Source organism: Heloderma suspectum, chromosome 17 (assembly GCF_057233095.1).
Source record: "Heloderma suspectum isolate Gila_16-S chromosome 17, 16-S_ref, whole genome shotgun sequence".
Classification (NCBI taxonomy): Eukaryota; Metazoa; Chordata; class Lepidosauria; order Squamata; family Helodermatidae; genus Heloderma; species Heloderma suspectum.
In genome coordinates this window covers 6817532-6826831 of record NC_139474.1, presented here as the reverse complement: position 1 = coordinate 6826831, position 9300 = coordinate 6817532, and the positions used below count along the sequence as shown (strand labels likewise).

Here is a 9300-nt window from a genome sequence, read left to right as displayed (position 1 = left end):
GGTCCCCTCCCGTCCCCAACCATTGATCATGTGGTGGTTTCTTGGCTTTTCTGCATTTTTCTACCCCATTCTGAAAGATTGAAAAGCCTCTCCTAAGGCCTCCTGGCAGGAAGAGCTTGGAACTGCAATATGCTGGTATTTTGCCGCGCCCCTTCTGTCTCTGGCCCCGCCCACCATTGGAATGTGGGCCCTGGAAGCATCCCTCGGGGGACCGGTTCTTGCCATACCCGAAACAAAGCTTTGCAACAAATAAAAACCGAGATCTTGCAGAAACAGTTTTGGTTCAGCTGTAGGTCTTGCACGCTCCGGCTGGGCAGGTCGCCCGCCAGATCTTTTGGACTTCAACTCCCATCAGTCCCTGTCAGCATGGCCAATGCTCAGGAATGCTGGAAACTGGAGTCCCCAGTCATCTGGCAATCTACTTTCTACCAAGCCCTGACGTACATGATATAAGACTTGGCAGGGCATGCGTGGCTCAGCAGGGAAACCAGCAGAAGGAAAGGGTAGAGCTTGAGGGGGATAGGGGAGGGGCTTTGGATGGCATGTAGGAGGGGCTTAGATGTGTGGGTGGAGTTTTGAACACCTCGGTCCCCATATATACCCGCCAACTGAGGAGAGCGCTTTCATGCATCTGGTGCAGAGGTCTCTAATCCACGAATGCTTTTGCCACAAGCAATCTGTTAAGTCTTTAAGGTACCGCAAGACTCTTGGCTGCTTTTGCTTCTACTTGGGAAGTGCCGTGGTGCCCGAGGTCTCCACCTAAAAAACCTAAACCTCTCCACCTAAAAAAAGGATATTGTAGAGTTGGAAAAGGCACAGAAAAGGGCAGCTAGAATGATCAAGGGCAAAACCCCTATGAGGGAAGGTTACAACTGCTGGGACCGTTTGGCTTAGTAAAAAGGCGAGTAAGCGGAGACATGACCGAGGTGCACAAACATGGAGCATGGAAGTTCAACAGTTGTCCTGGCTAGTAGCCAGTAGGGACTGGCCAACGAGATCACATTACGCCAGTACTTTTCCAGCTGCGCTGGCTGCCAGTCCATTTTCAGGCCTAATTCAAAGTGCTGGTATTAACATTCAAAGCCCTAAATGGCTTGGGGCCAGATTCTCTGAAGGATCGCCTCCTCCCATATGTGCCTGCCGGGACCCTATGATCATCCTCAGAGGTCCTTCTCCGGGAGCTCTCTCCGAAGGAAGTGAGGTGGGTGGCTACCAGGAGGAGGGCCTTTTCTGCTGTGGCACCCCGGCTGTGGAACGAGCTCCCTAGAGAGCTTCGCCTGGCACCCATGTCGTACTCCTTCCAGGGCCAGGTGAAGACCTTTTTATTCTCCTCGTATTTTAGCACTTTAGCTTCCTAGTCTCTTAGCACTGGTGTTCTAAATCTGTATTTTAAATCAATGCATTGCTGGTAGGTTTTATTCCGGTTGTACTGTCGGACGCGACTGAACGACTGAACAACAACAACAACAACTGTCACACTGTGGTTTTAAGCGTTCATATTTTATATTGTTTTATGCTGCGCTTTGCGGTTTTACTTTTTGTGAACCGCCCAGAGAGCTTCGGCTACTGGGCGGTAAACAATGAAATAAATAAACCCATCTTTCATAATTACACTGAATCCCTTTTGAAAAGACATCTGAGCAGGGCTGGCGCCCAGCATCGGCATGGCTGGACACTTGTCAAGGGTCCACATCTTATCAGGGGGCCCACAGACAAGAGCCCATCTGACCTGTGCCTCCTCTTCAGCGTTGCAACCTGCTTGTGGGCCCACCCCTTGCTCTGGCTCAGAGGGAGTGAGCAACAGCAGTGGGGAGAAGGTGTACTGCTAGACGCTACTGCCTGCTTATTCACTGGCTCTCTGCTTGGCAAACATGCAGAAATGGTGAGAAAGAGGAGCAGCAGCAGTGAGGCAGAAGGCTGGTGGCTTCTCCAACCCCCCCCCCCAACCCTGGATCCAGCACTGCATAGGAACAATCACCAGTACTGCATCTTGTGGCAGGGAGTTCCACAAATTAACGGCACACCCGGTGAAGAACCACTTATTTTTGTCTGTCCCACTCAACTGCAAGTCAGTTTCACCAGGTGACTCTGAGTCTCATCGCAAGCCTGGCTTCTCACGGTGGATTCACGGGTGGCCGCTCAGGTAAGTAAGTACCGGACTGATCAACCCATTCCGTTTTTCCTTCAGGCTGTTTTGAAATTTGCTTGTGTGAATGCAACTGGAACTATAATAATGATGATGGTGGTGGTGATGATGGTGGTGATGATGTCTGCTTTGGGAAAAGAAGGTCCTGTTATGAAAGACAAGGACAGACGCTGGAAATTGATTTTCCTGTTCGGCATTCAAACTGTGCCTTTGTGCGCACACGCTCCTTCAACCTTTGTGCTTTTTATGGGGAGGGGGTGTGGGGATATCCTGCCAAGCAGAGACCACTGGTTGGTCACAGTCAGGTAAATATGGGAGGGGATTCCTGGAGAAACCCACCCCGTGAATAAATGCAGAGGGGGTGGCTATTAATCCATCACACAAACACGCCCTTCCATGGTCTGTCTTGGACCGTGCACTAGTATTCTTATATTAAGCTTTCCTTGTCAACTCTATGTCCCACCCACCCTATCCCTCATTAATCCCGTAATTTCCATGTTGCACTCCATTCCCTCCATCATTATATTTCCGTATAATTTTTCCAACCCAGTTATTCACACGAAACATTGAATATGCCCCTATCTTCTGTATTAAAGTCTGGGAGGCCTTTCCCAGACAAATATGCTATTTATGTATATATGGCATAATGTCAGCAATCTTATGCAGGGGTGAGCAACTCCGTGGCCCTCCGGATGTTTTGCCCTACAAATCCCATCAGCCTTAGCAGGTATAGCCAATGGTGAGGATGATGGGAGTGGTAGGCCAAAACTTCTCAAGGCCCACAAATAGCCCCTGTTACAGAGTCTGTAATATAGACCAATTTATGGAGGGAGGCAGTGCAATCCTGTACACATCTGCTCAAAAAAAAGTCCCATGGAGTTCAGAAGGGTGTACTCCTAGGTAACCAGTTCTAGGTCTGCAGCCTATCAACAGCTGCGCGTCGTAATGGCAATAATATTAACTCCAGTAGGGAAAACCACTAAACCATTCAGGTATGACATAAATCATATCCCTTATGAATATACAGAGGAGGTGAGGAATAGATTTATGGGATTAGACCTGATAGACAGAGTGCCTGGGGAACTATGGACGGAGGTCCGTAAGATTGTTCAGGAGGCAGCAGCTAACTCCATCCCAAACAAAAAGAAATGCAAGAAAGCAAAGTGGCTGTCTGATGAGGCTTTACAAGTAGCTGAGGAAAGAAGGGAAGCGAAAAGCAAGGGAGAAAGAGGAAGATATACCCAACTGAATGCAGAGTTCCAGAGAATAGCAAGGAGAGACAAGAAGGCCTTCTTAAATGAACAATGCAAAGATATCAAGGAAAACAATAGAATGGGAAAGACTAGAGATCTTTTCAAGAAAATCGGAGATCTCAAGGGAACATTTTGTGCAAAGACGGGCATGATAAAGGACAAAGAAGGCAGGGACCTCACAGAAGCAGATGAGATTAAGAAGAGGTGGAAAGAATATACAGCGGAACTATACAGGAAAGATCTGAATGTCCCTGATAGCCATGATAGTGCGGTCACTGAACTTGAGCCGGACATCCTCGAGAGTGAAGTCAAGTGGGCCTTAGGAAGCATTAGTAACAACAAAGCTAGTGGAGATGACAGTATTCCAGCTGAGCTATTTAAGATCCTAAAAGATGATGCTGTTAAAGTGCTGCACTCAATAAGCCAACAAATTTGGAACACTCAACAGTGGCCACAAGACTGGAAAAGGCCAGTTTACATTCCAATTCCAAAGAAGGGCAACGCCAAAGAGTGTTCAAACTACCGCACAATTGCGCTCATTTCACATGCCAGCAAGGTGATGCTCAAAATCCTACAAGCTAGGCTTCAGCAGCATGTGAACCGAGAACCACCGGAAGTACAAGCTGGGTTTCGAAGAGGCAGAGGAACTAGAGATCAAATCGCCAACATTCGCTGGATCATGGAGAAAGCAAGAGAATTCCAGAAAAATGTCTATTTCTGCTTCATTGACTATGCTAAACCCTTTGATTGTGTGGATCACAACAAACTGTGGCAAATTCTTAAAGAGATGGGAGTACCAGACCACCTTACCTGTCTCCTGAGAAACCTGTACGAGGGTCAAGAAGCAACAGTAAGAACCGGACATGGAACAACCGATTGGTTCAAAATTGGGAAAGTGGTACGACAAGGCTGCATATTGTCACCCTGCTTATTTAACTTATATGCAGAGTACATCATTGTCAGGGTGGACACTGAGCCCATAGAATCCCAGAGTAGTTCTGATGCTGAGGAAGAGCAGTCGCTCCTTCGGGAGAGGAGCGCGCTCCTTTTTTCCCAGGACCAACAGCTGACGGAGCTTCCTCCCACCCACATTCCTAGTTTAGAGAGCAGTCCAGGGAGTGACTCAGCACAGATAGCAGACTGGGGGGGATGCGCGGCGCAGATGCAGAGAGCGGCGCCAAATGGTTCGCGCTCAAAGAACGGTTGCGCCCAGAGGATCCAAGGGAAAAGGGGAGGGATTCTCCCTAGTCCTTATATTCAGGGGTCTGCCAGTAATTGCCCTTCAAACGGGGACCAACTGTTCTAACATAGGGCATAGGGATGCTGCTGCTCAGATCTAGTTGCTACATATAGAGCTGTTAAATTGTAAAAGAAGAATAAAGCTTTGAAAAGAATCCCTTTGTCTGTGTCTGGACTTGGCTACTGGATTAGACTGAGAGCCCTCCAAGGAGCCCTTGACAATCATGAGAAACGCCGGGTTGGATGAATCACAGGTCGGAATTAAGATTGCCAGGAGAATTATCAACAACCTCAGATAAGCAGTCGATACCACCCTAATGGCAGAAAGCGAAGAGGATCTCAAGAGCCTCTTGTTGAGGGTGAAAGAGGAGAGTGCAAAAGCTGGTTTGAAACTCAACATTAAAAAAACTAAGATCATGGCATCTGGCCCCCTCACTTCCTGGCATATAGAAGGGGAAGAAATGGAAGCTGTGACAGATTTTATTTTCTTGGGCTCCAAGATCACCGCAGACGATGACTGTAGCCATGACATTAAAAACCGCTTGCTCCTTGGGAGGAAAGCTATAGCAAACCTAGACAGCATAGTAAGAAGCAGAGACATCACCTTGCCGACAAAGGTTCGTATAATCAGCTATGGTTTTCCCAGTATGGCTGTGAGAGCTGGACTATAAGGAAGGCTGAGCGCTGAAGAATTGATGCTTTTGAACTGTGGTGCTGGAGAAGACTCTTACGAGTCCCCTGGACTGCAAGGAGGTCCAATCAGTCCATCCTAAAGGAAATCAACCCTGAGTGCGCATTGGAAGGACAGATCCTGAAGCTGAAGCTCAAATATTTTGGCCACCTAATGCGAAGAGAAAACTCCCTGGAAAAGACCCTGATGCTGGGAAAGATTGAAGGCAAAAGGAGAAGGGGACAGCAGAGGGTGAGATGGCTGGATAGCATCACCGATGCAATGAATATGAACTTGAGCACGCTCCGGGAGAGAGCGGAGGACAGGAAGGCCTGGCGTGCTATGGTCCATGGGGTCACGAAGAGTCGGACATGACTGAACGACTGAACGACAACAACAAAATCAGAGGCAGTATGCTGGGGAAACATGAGAAGGAGGGAGCTGTTGCACTCATGTCCTGTTTGTGGACGTCCCATTGGGGCATCTCTGGTTGGCCACTGTGGAAACAGAATGCTGGACTAGCTAGACCTACGATGGGGGAACCTGGTTCCCTCCAGATGTTTTTGGACTACAACTCCCATCATTGCTGACAATTGGCTGCACTGTCTGGGGCAGATGGGAGCTAAGAACATCTGGAGAGCCACAGGCTTCCCCCCTCTGAGTTAGGTCTTTGGCCTGGTCCAGCAGGGTTCTTCTTTTGTCCTGACGTTCAGAAGTCTTCTTAAAACTCATCTCTTTACAAGGCTTTCCCTGCAGTGTGACCCAGCCAGATGTTGTTTGCAGCACACAGCAGGCCGTGGTTTTATTGCGGATGAATTTGCATTGTGTTGTTTTTATTGCTATATTTATTGTTGTTTTTATGCCATTGTATTTTATGTTCACCGCTTTGGTTCCTTTGTGGAAAGCGGTATATAAATTTGAATAATCAATAAAATAAAATAAATGTTATTAATAGTAATAGGAAGAAGGTGATATACAGCTGTATGACATCCAATGTTAGTCTAATCTAAATCCCTAAATTCCTGGCTGAAAGGCTGCATAGAGATATTTTAAATAAATAAATAAATAAATAAATAAATAAATAAATAGCATTAACATAGTATAGAACCCATGGAACCTCCAGAGTCAGAGCTGATAAATCAAAGAAACAACGAAGTGAAGATTATTAATAATAATAAAATCATACAATATTATTATTCCATAGTAGACTATAATATAGTTATGCTTTTATCAATAATACTTTTATTTTTTCTACTTATATTAACATTATTTCCCCTTTTGTTGCTCTGCACTTTTCTTGATTTTTTCAAATTTCTCTGTGGGTGTGGGTGTGTGTGGGTAAAAATCAAGAAAAGAGCACACACACACACACACACACACATTTGTTATTCTGCTGTTCTCTTTTCTTGCTATATTAGTTTGTCTCTTCTGCTCTTTTCTTGATTTTCTTTCATTTCTTTATGTGTGTGCGTGTGCATATTATATATATATATATATTATATGCACACACACATACAGAAATGAAAGAAAATCAAGAAAAGAACAGAAGAGACTATATACATATGTATATGTATATACATATACATGTATATGTATATACACACATGTATATATGTATATACATATAGATATGTATACACACACGAACGTATATGTATATACATATACCCGTATATGTATATACAGGTACATGTATATGTATATACAGGTACATGTATATGTATATGTATATACAGGTACATGTATATGTATATACAGGTACATGTACATGTACATGTTGTTGTTGTTTTTGTTGTTCAGTCGTTAAGTCGTGTCCGACTCTTTGTGACCCCATGGACCATAGCACACACACACACCCACGAAAATCAAGAAAAGAATGTATCTATATCTATATCTATATATGTGTGTGTGTTCGTCTCTTTTCTTTCTGTATTATTTGTTTCTTCTGCTCTTTTCTTGATTTTCTTTCATTTCTTTATGTGTGTGCGTGTGCATATTATATATATATATATATATATATATATTATATGCACACACACATACAGAAATGAAAGAAAATCAAGAAAAGAACAGAAGAGACTATATACATATGTATATGTATATACACATACATGTATATGTATATACACACATGTATATATGTATATACATATATATATGTATACACACACGAACGTATATGTATATACATATACACGTATATGTATATGTATATACATGTATATGTATATGTATATACAGGTACATGTACATGTACATGTTGTTGTTGTTTTTGTTGTTCAGTTGTTAAGTCGTGTCCGACTCTTTGTGACCCCATGGACCATAGCACACACACACACCCACGAAAATCAAGAAAAGAATGTATCTATATCTATATCTATATATGTGTGTGTGTTCGTCTCTTTTCTTTCTGTATTATTTGTTTCTTCTGCTCTTTTCTTGATTTTCTTTCATTTCTTTATGTGTGTGCGTGTGCATATTATATATATATATATATATATATATATATTATATGCACACACACATACAGAAATGAAAGAAAATCAAGAAAAGAACAGAAGAGACTATATACATATGTATATGTATATACACATACATGTATATGTATATACACACATGTATATATGTATATACATATATATATGTATACACACACGAACGTATATGTATATACATATACACGTATATGTATATGTATATACATGTATATGTATATGTATATACAGGTACATGTACATGTACATGTTGTTGTTGTTTTTGTTGTTCAGTCGTTAAGTCGTGTCCGACTCTTTGTGACCCCATGGACCATAGCACACACACACACCCACGAAAATCAAGAAAAGAATGTATCTATATCTATATCTATATATGTGTGTGTGTTCGTCTCTTTTCTTTCTGTATTATTTGTCTCTTCTGCTCTTTTCTTGATTTTCTTTCATTTCTGTATCGAGTCGGACACGACTGAACAACAACAAAATATACAAGAAACCCAAAAAAGAGCACCCCCCCTCTCTCTCTCTCCCCCCCTCGAGCTCTTTTCTCTCTCTCTCTCTCTCTCTCTCTCTCTTTTCTCTCTTTTGCTGCCTTTCTTCCCGATGCTCCTGCCCGCCGCGCTGCCCTCCGCTGCCCTCTGCCCGCCCTTCCGAGCGAGGCGCCCCCGACCCGAGCGCCGCGTGGCCCCCCCGGCCCCCCGCCGCGCAGACCCCTTCCAGCCCTTCCCAGGCGCTCGCCGCCCTGCACAGCAGTAGCGCGCCCCGCGCCCCCTTGCGTCGTGACGCGGCTGGCGGGAGGCTGCGAGGAGCGGCGGCGCCGGGGCAGCCCCTGGGCGGCGGAGGGAGCCCCTTCTCTCGGGGGCGCGGGGCAGGCGGTGCGCGCGTCGCAGGCTGGCGCGGGGGGCCGAGCCTGCGGTCCCGCCCGGCGCTGGAACGGCGGCCGCAGCCGTCCCTCCCCCTCGCTCCTTCGGCAGTGCAGGGCGATCCATCCTGCGCAGGCGGCTGCTGAGGAGAGACCCGCCGCAGGGGAGCGGGGGGACGCGCAGAGGGGTGAGCCGGACCCCCAGCCCTGATGGGGGGAGGCGGGGGGGGAGGGGGGAGGCTGCGGGGGAGGGGGTGTTGCGTGGGGAAAGAGCGCCGGGAGGAGGGATCCCCCCCACCGATCCCCCCCAACACACACACACACTTCTGCCCTGCACTTTCTGCAATTCTTTGCTGTCCGTCTGTCTGTCTGCCTCTCTCTCCGACCACCCCCCGTCTCTTTATCCCACCCACCCCAAATCTGCCCCCCTCGATTCCTACGCCCCCCAGCTCTAACCTACTGATCCTTAACGGTTATGCCCCCCCCCCGCAATTCCTATGCCCCCTTCCTCCCACCACACTCAAACTGGCAAGGTGTCTCTTAAAACCGGGTCTTCCTAATTTCTCAGATCTGGGCAATATACCAGATCTTTTGAATGTGTCTGTGTGCCCTTTGATTTCCTCCTGCACCCCCTTCTT

General features: G+C 46.0%; 1 protein-coding gene across 2 annotated transcripts in view; it reads left to right on the top strand.

The window, feature by feature from the left end:
* PELI3 (pellino E3 ubiquitin protein ligase family member 3) overlaps nt 1-9300 on the top strand; it is a 37680-nt gene that overhangs the window by 6590 nt on the left and 21790 nt on the right. The window contains exon 1 of one of the 2 annotated variants that reach the window (XM_084824582.1): nt 8582-8850. The exons of the other annotated variant lie outside the window; for it this stretch is intronic. The gene's annotated coding sequence lies outside the window, so the exon portion shown is untranslated. Of the gene's footprint in view, nt 1-8581; nt 8851-9300 lie in introns of those variants that run through there. 2 annotated transcript variants of the gene reach the window in all.